Source organism: Dreissena polymorpha, chromosome 1 (genome assembly GCF_020536995.1).
Source record: "Dreissena polymorpha isolate Duluth1 chromosome 1, UMN_Dpol_1.0, whole genome shotgun sequence".
Taxonomy (NCBI): domain Eukaryota; kingdom Metazoa; phylum Mollusca; class Bivalvia; order Myida; family Dreissenidae; genus Dreissena; species Dreissena polymorpha.
The window spans coordinates 192,938,030-192,952,222 of NC_068355.1; the positions used below are offsets into that span (position 1 = coordinate 192,938,030).

A 14,193-nucleotide genomic window follows, 5' to 3' on the forward strand; every position below is an offset into this window, starting at 1 on the left:
AGTCAAACTAACATAGGTAAAATATTTGCATGAGTTTGTTCAAGGCATTTTAATATTAAGACAATTAACAAAACATGTATGATGACCCTAACATTTGGTTGATATACTCTTTGTAGTGTCCAAACATATGTCATCAGTGCATAGGTGATATATTTTACATGATAGTTAACATCATGCAAATATTTGCTGTTGTTTTTAGCTCACCTCAGCACAATGGGAGCTATTGTGATTGCCTGTTGTCTGTCGTCGATTGTGCGTTGTGTGTCGTGCAGCGTTAACATTTTCCTTGTTTACACTCTAGAAGCCAAATGTATTGTCCGATCTTTATGAAATTTTATAAAAAGATTTGTGCCAAGTATATCTTGGACCAGTTTGAAAATGGTTTGGGTTGGTTGACAAAGATGGCCGCAAGGGGGCGCTGTATTTTTTCCTTATATGGCTTTAGTAAAACCTTGTTAACACTCAAGAGGCCACATTTATTCTCCAATCATCATGAAACTCGGTTTGAATATTTATGTCAATGATATCTTGGACAAGTTTGTAAATGGTTACGGTTGGTTGAAAAACATGACCGCAAGGGGGCGCTATAATTTTTCCTTATATGGCTATTGTAAAACCTTGTTAACACACTAGAGGCCACATTTATTGTCCGATCATCATGAAACTCGGTTAGAATATTTGAGTCAATGATATCGTGGACGAGTTTGTAAATGGTTTTGGATGGTTGAAAAACATGGCCGCAAGGGGGCGCCATATTTTTTCCTCTTATGGCTTTTGTAAAACCTTGTTAACACTTTTGAGGCCACATTTATTGTCCGATCATCATGAAACTTTGTTAGAAGATTTGTCCCAATGATATCTTGGACGAGTTTGAAAAAGGTTCCTGTTGCTCGAAAAACATAGCCGCAAGGGGCAGGGCATTTTTCCTTATATGGCTATTTATGGATACAGTAAAACCTTGTTTACACTCTTGAGGCCACATTTACTGTCCGATCTTCATGCAACTTGGTCAAAAGATATGTCCCAATGATACCTTGGACAAGATCGATAACGATTCTGATTGATTGAAAAACATTTGTGAGGCATTTTTCATCATATGCCTATAGTAAAATCTTTAAACTTTTAAAGTCACATAGCCTATATTGTCCAAACTTCATGAAACTTGGTCAGAAAATTTGTTTTAATGATGAATATAAAAATGTTTCTTGTCTGTTCAAAAACATGGCTGCCAGGGGAGAGCAATTTATACTTATATAGCTATAGTTAAGCCTTGTTAACGCTCTAAATGTTTCATGTATAGTTCACTCTTCATGACACTTGTCAGAACATGTGGTCTTATGTTGTCTTGGGCCGCACTGAACAGGTCAGTTTCTTTGTATTTTAGGTGAGCGACTTTTAGGATTTTCAGGCTCTCTTGTTGTAATTATTTTAATTTTGATACACAATGGTATGTAAAGCATAGCAAAACATTGCGAGACATGAAGTAAGAGAGCCTATTGTTCGCAACTGTCATACAGGTGCTGGCGTCTCCAGTTCCTGTTTAAACCATTTATTTTGGTACATCCTTCTTAGATTACATGATTCAAAAGCAGCCATGTCTAGATTCCTTTGCTGATATGTAAATGTGTGTAATATAAGCACCAAACTTGTTATTTTGTAAGCTGTCTGGGTGACACACAATGCAACATGGATAATATATTGAAATAATTGCATGCCAAAAGCCAGTAAAAAAGTGCTTAACTTGCTTTTATAAAAAGGTATATATGGTAAACATGTAAACAGATATGATGAACCTTATTTTATGAGGGATAATATATTCAATGTTTGATTTTAGTCAAACGCAGGTGTTCATTGTCCATGAAGGGGCCTTGCGTGTCATTAAAAGCATGATAACATACAAACATGCCAAGTTCACAATTTTATAGCTCATTTCCTTTTTTATAGAGCTTATAAGAATGACATTGTTTATTTTTTAAATTGGTATTTCATTTAATGTATCCATGTTTGCAGTTTAATCATTTAACTCTAATCTCTTAACGAGAAACACTGTCTGCAAGAAGAGAAAATACAATGTTGTACTGCTGTTGATACCTGACAAATACAATATTCAAAATGTTAATTATAATACTCTTATATTTTTAGCCGGATTTTTTTCGAAAAAATCTCGGCTTATAGATTGATGTTGTCGGGCGGGAGGGGGGGCGGGTGGGTGGGCGGGGTGGCGGCGTGCTTGAAAATGTTAAAGTTCTTATTTCATGGTATAACTTTGGTATGCTTGGACCTAGAGTCTTCAAACTTGACATGAAGGTTGGCCAGGATTAACAGATGACCACTGGTCATTTCAAGGTCATTCATTTGAAGGTCAAGGTCACTGTGACCTTCAATATAAAAAATGTTAAAGTTGTTATAACTTTGGTATGCTTGGACCTAGAGTCTTGAAACTTGACAGGAAGGTTGGCCATAACTAGTTAGTAACCACTGGTCATTTCAAGGTCATTCATTTGAAGGTCAAGGTCACTGTGACCTTGAATGTAAAAATGTTAAAGTTCTTATTTCATGGTATAACTTTGGTATGCTTGGACCTAGAGTCTTCAAACTTGACATGAAGGTTGGCCAGGATTAACAGATGACCACTGGTCATTTCAAGGTCATTCATTTGAAGTTGAAGGTCACTGTGACCTTCAATATAAAAATGTTAAAGTTGTTATAACTTTGGTATGCTTGGACCTAGAGTCTTGAAACTTGACATGAAGGTTGGCCAGAACTAGTAAGTAACCACTGGACATTTCAAGGTCATTCATTTGAAGGTCAAGGTCACTGTGACCTTGAATGTAAAAATGTTAAAGTTGTTATAACTTTGGTATGCTTGGACCTAGAGTCTTGAAACTTGACATGAAGGTTGGCCAGAACTAGTAAGTAACCACTGGACATTTCAAGGTCATTCATTTGAAGGTCAAGGTCACTGTGACCTTGAATGTAAAAATGTTAAAGTTCTTATTTCATGGTATAACTTTGGTATGCTTGGACCTAGAGTCTTCAAACTTGAAATAAAGATTGGCCAGTACTAGAAGATGACCACTGGTCATTTCAATGTCATTCATTTGAAGGTCAAGGTCACTGTGACCTTAAATGTTAAAATGTTAAAATTGTTATAACTTTGGTATGCTTGGACATAGAGTCTTCAAACTTGACATGAAGGTTTGCAAGCACACTTAGATGACCACTGGTCATTTCAAGGTCATTCATTCTAAGGTCAAGGTCACTGTGACCTTGAATGTAAAAATGTTAAAGTTCTTATAACTTTGGTAGGTAAAAATGTTAAAGTTCTTATTCCATGTTATAACTTTGGTATGCTTGTACCTAGAGTCTTCAAACTTGTTGTTCATGTATATGCATGCATTCAAAACATAACACAAGGTTTGCTCATGCCTTGAAAAGTACTTACATTTCATTTTGACCTTTGAACAATATTTCAGTAATTTAAGTATTGCATTGACAAAAGCACGAAAGGTACTTTCCTGTCATTTAAATCAAAAATCCGGCTTCAATGCGGTCATCTCCGACCGCGGAACTCTTGTTTCTAAATTGTGTAATATATATTTGGTGGGTAAGGGTTAGGGTGCAAAGTACTTGGCGCAAATAATGACTTGGCTTGAAAGGGCTTTAATGGAGCTGATGGAGTCTTTTAATTTGGGTTATCAGTGCAAAGTTCTGTTTATCCTGCACAAAACATCTAGGTTGTGGAATGTCAATCCTCCAAACCATTACAAACAACAGCTAATAGGTTTATGCATGAACTAATAACAGGAACCTGTTTTACTATGCTTTTTTCTGCATTTCTTAGATAAATGCAGTTATAATACCCTATTCCAGTAATGTAATGAATAATTAAATAAGACTTATCAGTGATTTTTATGTCCCCCACTATAGTAGTGGGGGACATATTGTTTTTGCCCTGTCTGTTGGTTGGTTGGTCTGTTGGTTGGTTGGTCTGTTGGTTGGTTTCCGCCAACTTTAACATTTTGCAATAACTTTTGCTATATTGAAGATAGCAACTTCATATTTGGCATGCATGTGTATCTCATGGAGCTGCACATTTTGAGTGGTGAAAGGTCAAGGTCATCCTTCAAGGTCAGAGGTCAAATATATGTGGCCCAAATCGCTTATTTTATAAATACTTTTGCAATATTGAAGATAGCAACTTGATATTTTGCATGCACGTGTATCTCATGGAGCTGCACATTTTGAGTGGTAAAAGGTCATGGTCAAAGTCATCCTTCAAGGTCAGAGGTCAAATATATGTGGCCCAAATCGCTTATTTTATGAATACTTTTGCAATATTGAAGATAGCAACTTGATTTTTGGCATGCATGTGTATCTCATGGAGCTGCACATTTTGAGTGGTGAAAGGTCAAGGTCATCCTTCAAGGTCAAATATATGGGTCAATATTGCTCATGTAATGTCACTTCTGCAATATTGAAGTTAGCAATTTTATATTTGAAATGCGTGTGTATCTCAAGGAGCTGCACATTTTGAGTGGTGAAGGGTCAGGTCAAGGTCACCCTTGTCAAAAAATAACCCACTTTCATACCAAAACACACTTAAACCAACATAAAACTGTGTTTTTTCTGAGTTTTTCTTAGTGGAAGTTGGTTTTTGCTAATAAAAGTGAGTTTTATGTGCGCTAAACTGAGCTTAAAGTTGGTTATTTTAAGAAGATGTGTGTTTAAGCGAGTTTTTTTCAGTAAGAAGTTGGTTTTTTGTGTGTCAAAAGTGAGCCTTTTTATTTATGAGTTGGTTTATGTGTGTTTAAGTGTGTCTTTTTGTTTTATAAGCGAGTCTTTTACAACAGAAGTTGGTCTTTTTTTTAAACAGAAGTGGGTTTAAGCAAGTTTAACTTGGTCTTTTTGTAAATAAGTTGAGAGCTGCAACGAGGCTTAAAGACTCACTTTAACACACTTTTCAACAAGTTGGTCTTTTGTTTATTAATATAACTCATCAATGAAACAATAATTCTTCAACTGGGTCTTTGTTTGATGTTTATAGCCATAAATAAAACAAGTCAATTGTAATGGGGCTTTTTTTACAGCTTGTTTGCCATTGTCCCTATTGTACATTTGTGTGCTCCCCATAATTTTTAGGGAATATTGGATGAAAATGTCTCTTTCAGAACATCACAGGTTCACAGATGGACAACAAGTATCACTGACAAAAACTATAACAATGGTCAAGCTTAGTTTTATACATGAAAATGAAAGAGTTTGTGTTTCACTTTGAATTTTTTCTTTATGTTTGTGTTTATTATAAACAATATCTTATGATTGTATTATGTCTTAATTTTTTATTTTTTTTAAACAATCTCATATGATTGTTTATATTTGTTTAAAACAGTATTTACTTGTTAAATCTGCATATTTAAATAATTATGGTATTGGAAACATTATTTTGGAAATAATCTATTTATTTTTGTACATAAGTTATGCAAGATTTTGATATTTGCATTATGATACCATCATATCCATTTTCTTAATTTGCAATAAAATAATAAAATGCCAAACATGACCTGTGTTACATAAACTGTCAACAAAATAACAAGACAATACCTAAAACCACCCTTATTTCACACCACTAACAATAAACAGATAACAATCTGTCAGGCATTCAGAGCTAAACAGGGTACTGATTATCTAGGGGTAGATAAGGCTACTGATGGGGTTTGCCTAGAGATAAGGCTGTGTGGAATAAGATATAAGGCTTTTGATTGGCTATTGCACTGAGGAAGTTATCTTTTTGAAAACAACAACTTTTGAAAAACAAGCTGGTGTCAGCAACTGAATATTGAGCTAAATTTAATTCAGCAACATTAATATAAAGAAGTGAAAGACTTATAATGGTAGTGTAAAATGTCTTGAAATTCTGTCAGCATGAAGTATTGTGTGATGAAAACAATGTGTTTTTTACTGCAATGTGGAAATCAATAATAAGTTGGTTGGAAAGGAGGTTGAACTGCCTGATGTTGTTTTTGGAATACTGAAGAACAGTTTTAACAGGTTTGTATTGTGATTTCTTCACCCCTTTTTTTATTTAGTTTATTGAATTAATTATGATCATTATCATATTTATGTATTGTCACTGGGAAATGTAAATGGATAAGTTATTGTATTGCAATTTAAAGGATAAACAACACATTTTGAAGCAAAAATAGATAAACTTACACATGAAAAAGTGTAAATGTTGTGTACAGTGAATAATTATGGTTGTGTTTCATGGTTATTGTCATCTAAAATTTTATTTATATCTATTTCTGGTTATTACTGAACGGATTTCTTTCCCTCTTACTTAATTAGAACTTATATATTTTAATTTTGAAGGTTAAACTCTTGCCACAAGGCAAAATTGACATCGATGGGAAGATCCTTTGGAAAGAATATGCATCATCGCCTGCCTGATGTATGGACTTTTAAACCTGGTTTTTACCCTGCACAAGCTGGCAAACTTGAGGGGAACAAGAGTGGGAAAACCTCGCTCTGTCATTGACCAAGAAAGCTCGATTTGTTGAGAGGTAAACTATACAGGTTACTGCATTTACAATGCCACCAGACCACACAGCCAAATGAGACCACGCATCTTGGTACATTTTCAAACTGCATTTTCTACCAAACGCAATTTCTTTTAATAATTGATGAAAAGTGCTAAGTCACATGTGATCACGGGATTAAAATTTCAAAAATAAACAAACAAAAACAACAAGCAAATAACTTAAATTTATTATTATTAAAGCAACAAGATTACCATAACAGCAATATTTCATAGTTAAGTGGAACAAAAACATAACCAATCAACATGTTTGAAGAATGCCTTGCCCTTTTGAAAGTGATATGGTATTAATCCTTTGCAGATCAACTGGCATAAGAGATGCTCAAGAGGAGAAGGACACAAGCAGCATCAATGGTACAACTACATGTCGCTCCAGCGCCCGCTTTCCAGGTCTCTACCAGCTGCTTTCCAGGTCCCTCCACCCGCCAAGATCAGGTCTAGGTCTCTGCACTGGCTGCTTTCCAGGTCCCCTAGCGGTCAAGGTCTCTCCAGTAGCTGCTGTGCAGGTCCCAACACCGTATGCCGTCAAGATCCCTCCATAAGCTGAAATCCAGGTTCCTCATTCCACTGCGGTTCAGGTACCTCCAACAGCTGAGATCCAGGTCTCTGCAGCAGCTGCGGTCTAAATACTCCACCAGAAGTTGTCCATTGCGGTCAAACTTTTGCTTTAAAATCTTCCATAAATGTCTATTATTTTATAATGTATTGTAAAAATAATCTGTTTGTATTAATTTGCGGTGTACTATTTTTGTCATATAAACATAATTTTCGTACACATTGTGTTTCTTTCCCTTTTAACCACATTGGGCTTATAATGAACTGTTGTTATTGCTTCACAAAAACCATTTTTTCTAGAACATATCAGTCCAAAATTATTTTTTTTCACACTGCAAAATCCCACAAAAGGCTCACAAAAAACCTACTTTCTTAAAAAAACTCACTAAAACACTGTTAAAACCCACAAAAATCAACTTACCCAAACCCACAAATTGCTTTTGATTTTTTCACAGATAAAATACTGTTAATAACTAGGTTTAAAGCGAGTTAAAAGCATGTTTTCACTGTGAAAAAAACTAACAAAGGCTTGCTTTCAGCTCACTTTTCGCTCACTTAAAAACCGTGTTTAGCCTGCTTATAGCTCACATAAAGAACACACTTTTTACCCACTTAAAACCAACTCCACAGACAGAAGTTGGTCTAAGCATGTTTAAAAAACCTCAAAAAACCAACTTGTAGAAAATCATACTCACTTTAAACCCACTTAAGATGGTTAAAAAACCCACTATGTTGGTTTAAAGCGAGTTAAACCAAGATTTAACTCAGAAAAAAACAAGTCGGTAAGCTAAAAAACCCAGTCGGTAAGCTAAAAGCGTGTCTGAAAAACCCGCTTTTAGCACAGTGCAAATACCGCAGAGTTAAACACAGATGCCTGAAAAAAACTCACTTTAAACCCACTTAAGACGGTTAAAAAACAACTATGTTGGCTTTAAGCGAGTTAAACCAAGATTCAACTCAGATAAAACCAAGTCGGTAAGCAAAAAGTGTGTTTAAAAGACTCGCTTTTAGCTCGGTGCCAATACCGCACGGTTAAACCCAGTTTAAAACTGGGTTATAACCGGATTTTGCTCACTTTTTTGACAAGGGGGTCATCCTTCAAGGTCAAAGTCATATAGGGGGACATTGTGTTTCACAAACACATCTTGTTTTCGTTCCAATTCGGGTCTGGCTCTGTAAGTTGAACTTTAGTTAACATTATATTCAAATCACTTGTAGGCCCAATTTAAGAGTGTTTGTTAGCAAAAAATCAACACTTATTTCCCAAAATTAGTGGAAAAAAAAGAATTTTTCCCAATCCAAAGGGGCCAGGCCCCATTCCCAAAGTGGTGAAAACAAAACACTGCTTATTTTTGCCACAAAAAGTGGGGACATTGTAATAATGAAAAGAAAATATTTGTTTTACCAAATTTATGAGCATGTTATTATGTTATTTAAAGGAATGTTTATTTTGTGATTTGTTGTAAAGTTGTTATTTAATGCTCATTTAACCTTTTTTGTGAATTTTCTTCAGTTGCCGTTATTGACACCAAAAATTAGCGGTTAAAGTTGTGATTGTTAGGCAAAAGTTTAATTGCCCATTTGGAAATATTTATTTCATTATCATAAATAATCATAATAGCCGCCATTTTTTCATTTGATAAAAACTGCCCGCTATAATCCTACAGACTGAAGGTAATCACTTTTTCACAAAAATTAATATGTTTGAACAAGATGTGCACAAATGTGTTTGTCTTTGTGTTTGTGCACTTCTACATTGACAGCTTATGTTCGGCTGTTGTAAACATAAAGGTTTCCCCCAAAAAATGTTTGTTTATAAATCCTTTTCAATATTGGGTGTATCTCGCTTAGGCTTTCAAAGTTGAATTATTTTAAGGTGTAGATGATTGATGAAAAAGGAATTTGTTGCGATGATAAGTTTTGGCAGAATTATTTCCGTTTGTTCTGTGTTCTCACTAAGGAATTGATAGTCCCAAACTGTATGGGTTCAACTCTCCTAATTACTGGGTGGGTCTAATGTGCAAACTTCCACAGTCTAATAGTGTTTTTCTCAGGCCGTTTTGCCCCTTTCTAAGCCATTTAGCGCCACGCTGCCCTTTCCAAAGGTCACCACCCTGCCTTTTCATGACATGAGCACCTGCTGTTTTCCGCACCCTTATTGATATTATCTTAATTGCCCTTTGTCCAAACTACTTCGCTGACTAGTATCAGAGTATGGTCCTAAGGCCGCGAAAGATTCCCTCGGTTGTAAATTAGTCATGCGTGAATAACCCCGTTTCAATATTTATCGATAATTTCAGTGGCTTATACCAAGCACACTAATTGGTCGGTAATCTGTACTCGTTCACAATAAAATCATGGACAGTTACTTAGGAGAATTCTATTGAAAACCTAGATTTTCCTCGTGGAAAATGTGCATTTCATGCATTATACAGTATATCAAAACATTTATTTCAGATTTAGATAATTAATTATTGAAAGAATTTTTTTTTAACTTTAAATATATAAGTTAACCTTATCCAGTGTAGAAAATATAACATATTGCATAATAAAATTATCTGTTGCCTTGAATTTGTTTAAAAAAACAGCAAAATATGTTAAATTGATTATTTAAGACTTTCCTTATTTTCCCCAAAATCCGGCATTTCGCGTGATTTTTTCCCCCCCAAATCAGGCATTTGCGCGCTTTTTTCCCCTCAAAAAAGGCCATGCCCATTCCCCAAAATCAGATAAAAAACCCTGGCCTTGAAAAACTGTGGTGCCTGGTATACCATGATATACCAAGAATCTTCTCAAGTATGATATATTATTGTTAAATGCCCATTAAACATTGCATGAGTATTCCTGGTATTTAAAAAAGCCCGTACCTGATCACAAAACAAACGGACCTGAAACTTGCTCAGAACATATTTTCTTATATCATCTGAGCTGAGTTTGAAAATGGTCCTGGTTCATTGAAAAACATGGCAGCCAGGGGCAGGTTAGTTTCCCTTATATGGCTATAATAAAACCTTGTTAACACTTTGGAAGCCAACTTTATTTTCAAATCTTCATGAAAAACTTATTATTTGTTTAAATGATATCTCAGGCAAGTATTTTGTCTGTTTAAAAGCATGGTCGCCATGGGCCGGGGCAGTTTACCTTTTATGGCTATAGTGAAACATGTATTTATTGTCTAATCTTCTTGAAACTTGGTCAGAACATTTGCCCAATGAAATTTTGGCTTCAGAGTTTAAAACCAATTACATGGCATCATTAAGGTCAATTAAAAAAAAATCTTGTTAGCAATCTACAAGTAACTTTTTATGCTCCCCATATATATATATCGGGAGCATATAGTTGCCAGTTTGTCCTTCCGCACTTTCGTACTTCCGTTCGGTCACACTTTTGTTACAGTTTCTTATAGCACCTTCAATACTTTACTGATCTCTTTCATATTTGGCATGTAGATACCTTGCATGGACCGCTACCTTTTAATGACGTTTGAGGTCATTGGGGTCAAGGTCACCAAGGCTAATAATAGACTTTTGTTACAGTTTCTCATAGCACCTTCAATACTTTACTGATCTCTTTCATATTTGGCATGTAGATACCTTGCATGGACCTCTCTCTTTTGATGATGTTTGAGGTCATTGGGGTCAAGGTCAAGGTCACCAAGGCTAATAATAGACTTTTGTTACAGTTTCTCATATCACTTCAATACTATACCGATCTCTTTCATATTTGGCATGTAGATACCTTGCATGGACCTCTACCTTTTGATGACGTTTGAGGTCACTGGGGTCAAGGTCAAGGTCACCAAGGCTAATAATAGATTTTTCCGTCACACTTTTGTAACAGTTTCTCATAGCACCTTCAATACTTAACTGATCTCTTTCATATTTGGCATGTAGATACCTTGCATAGACCTCTACATTTTGATGAGGTTTGAGGTCACTGGGGTCAAGGTCACCAAGGCTAATAATAGACTTTTGTTACAGTTTCTCATAGCACCTTCAATACTTTACCAATCTCTTTCATATTTGGCATGTATATACCTTGCATGGACCTCTACCTTTTGATGACGTTTGAGATCACTGGGGTCAAGGTCAAGGTCACCAAGGCTAATAATAGATTTTTCCGTCACACTTTTGTTACAGTTTCTCATAGCACCTTCAATACTTTACCGATCTCTTTCATATTTGGCATGTAGGTACCTTGCATGGACCTCTACCTAATTTGATGAGGTTTGAGGTCACTGGGGTCAAGGTCACTGAGGCTAATATTAGATTTTCTCAAGGTCTCACTTTTTTCCACACAATTAACCCATATATATCGACAAAGCATAATTGGGGAGTTTTACTGATATCCTTGTTTGAAAAATATTCCTGAAACTTGGTCACAACATTTGTTCTAATGATATCTCAGCTCAAAAATAAAAATGTGCCAAGAAATTAATGTTTTATTAAGTACTTTGATTATTCTTAACAACACCTCAAAATATATGGTTCCTGGATTTCAGGTGAGCACTTTTTGGCCCATGGCCCTCTTGTTTTCTAGTACATGTATTAGTATTCATTATGAAATGTCTCATTTCTTATATTAACCATGACATATTATAAGCATCTTGAATTCACTTGTCCTTGTATTTCCCCTATTGTCAGTTTATGTCCAGAGACTGGCCAGTTTTTAATATCCATATTGCCAGACATGACTTCACTGCAGATTCTGTATATGGTGATATTTTACGCAATGGACAATATATCTTTAGTCGGCCATGGACCCCATTTTTTTCATGCGCTTTAATTGTCTCTATAATCTGATTTTCATAGCTTTATAGAGTTTGGTGCAGATTTGTGCGTGACTTCAGTGAGCATAATTATTCTCGCTTGTGTAGTTTGACAAGCAATAACTCCACTTGCCCGCTTAAAGATTTTCAGGTTCATTGCGCCTGTCACCCTTGACAACTGACATGCCAGCTGTCAATCAAATTGTTCTGGGTTATCATATCAGCCAATCATTGCTGAGGCAGCTGGATACACGCCCTCCACACAGAGGTGTATCCAATAACTGTGCATGTCACAGATCAAAACCGACTGTAGATACTGCTTAAACAACAAAAGCAAAATTATAGAAAAGGTTTCCACATTTCAAAATGAACTCACCACAAATTATCAAAAAGGTTTTCCAAAAAACAACATTTAGAGTATTTTCCTATGCAGGATAAGTTTATTTTTTTTTATGAAACTGATAATCCATTTATTTGGCATGGGCCATGGTTTTAGACTTGATTCAGATAGAAAGTTGGTAAAAAGCATTATTCCTACTTCATACGTTGTGTGGGTAAATTTATACTGTATAGTTTTAGTTATATTCATTGAAATTCCACAGGATGAGGCTAGAGTATCATAATATTAACCCTGTATTAATAATATGCAGTCTTTTAATAAGGCATAATTGTCTAACCATATTTCTGTTTCTGTATTTCACATATATGAACATCCAAACACTTGTCATAAATGTACTTCCACCTTTTTACATTCTCTACATATTTTCTAAATATGTGTGCACATGTTGCATGTTAACTGCTTATTCATGACCTCTGGGGTAGTGTGGTTTTGTACATTACTTGATGAAGTTAAAAATAGCCATGCTGAGGATCATAATGTTTTCTATAAATAAAGAAACGTCTTGAAGGCTGACATAGTAATAATTGTTCAACGGTCATTTGAAAATAAGGGTCAATTGCAGTCAACGGTCAGTCTGGATCCCCCCCCCACGAAAATCATTCTATAATACACTTGAGAATAACGGTCAATTGTCCATAGCGGCCAACGGCCAGTATAAAATTATTTCACTTCGAAAGTCATGTTTAAACTGAAAACAACGGTCACATGACAGTCGTTTCGAGTCGCAAAAATGAAGAACACAAATGAAACAGGTGCAATAACAATACAAATTTGCATTCATATCGCAAAAGCATTAGCGCATGACAAAGTCAATAGATGCTGGTATAAGAAGATAATAAAAGCATTAGTGATCGTTCAGGAAAAAATAAATTGAATTGCAACTTTTATAACAAACTAAATATTTTTAAGTAAGTTTGTGAACACTCTAGCAGTCACATGGTTTGCCTTATTTTCATGAAACTTGCTCAGGCCATCATTCTGTTCTAATGCTGAATTCAAAAATGGTTCTGGTCCATTGAAAAACATGGCTGCCAGAGGGGCGGTCAGTTTTTCTTTATACAGCTTTTGCTAACACTAAGAACACTCTAGAAGTCATATTGTTTGCCCAATCATCATGAAATATACTCAGAGGTTCTTCTAAGGATATCATGGCACATATTTTAAATGTATGCGCTCCATTTTAAAGCATGCCCTCAAGAGGGCTTTGCAGGTTTCCTTATCTGGCTATGGTTAAACGTTGTAAAAACTAACGAAGTCTCCTGAAGTAGATTTATATTTGATTTATGTATTAATTTCAAAATCACATTCATGAACATGAATCTACCTAAAGAAGGAGTTTACATGCTGGGTTTCAGTACACTGCTGCTCATTGGCTGTTTAACTTCGGTATTTTAATACACTATTTCTAATTGGTCGGAGTTAAAAACCATCCTGGAAAGGAAAATTAAAAGATACCAGTTTTTAAAATGTACACATTTATATCAGATTAAAAATAGTTTTGATATAAAAAATTTGCAAGAAAATTTTTAATTAGAAAATCGAAGGTCAAAGGTCAAATGCATATTAAAAAGTTGTGCAATTTTCACTCGAAAAACCTTAGATATTGATAAACTGGAACTCTTTTATAACAGAGTCAATTTGGTCCAAGCTGCGAACCCTAGTTATAAACGGAACTGCAAAATGAGTATGGCAGTTACTGGGATGGATATTTAGGACGTTTATAAACATAAAGGTCAAAGGTTTTTGATAATTATGTACTCAGCTTGGCGATCGTATTAAAACTGTAGTTTGGTTGTTAATGTTAAGAGATATGCAATCCAGGTTTGAACTTTTTTAATAACGTTAAAATGTATAATTGACATTAATAAACAA

General features: G+C 35.1%; 1 long non-coding RNA gene across 1 annotated transcript; it reads left to right on the plus strand.

Moving 5' to 3' along the window:
- Window positions 1–2,231: 2,231 nt before the first annotated feature.
- On the plus strand, window positions 2,232–3,027 carry LOC127864412 (uncharacterized). The gene is made up of 2 exons (XR_008041898.1): window positions 2,232–2,453; window positions 2,754–3,027. It is a non-coding gene; the product is annotated as an uncharacterized LOC127864412 (long non-coding RNA).
- Window positions 3,028–14,193: the final 11,166 nt, after the last annotated feature.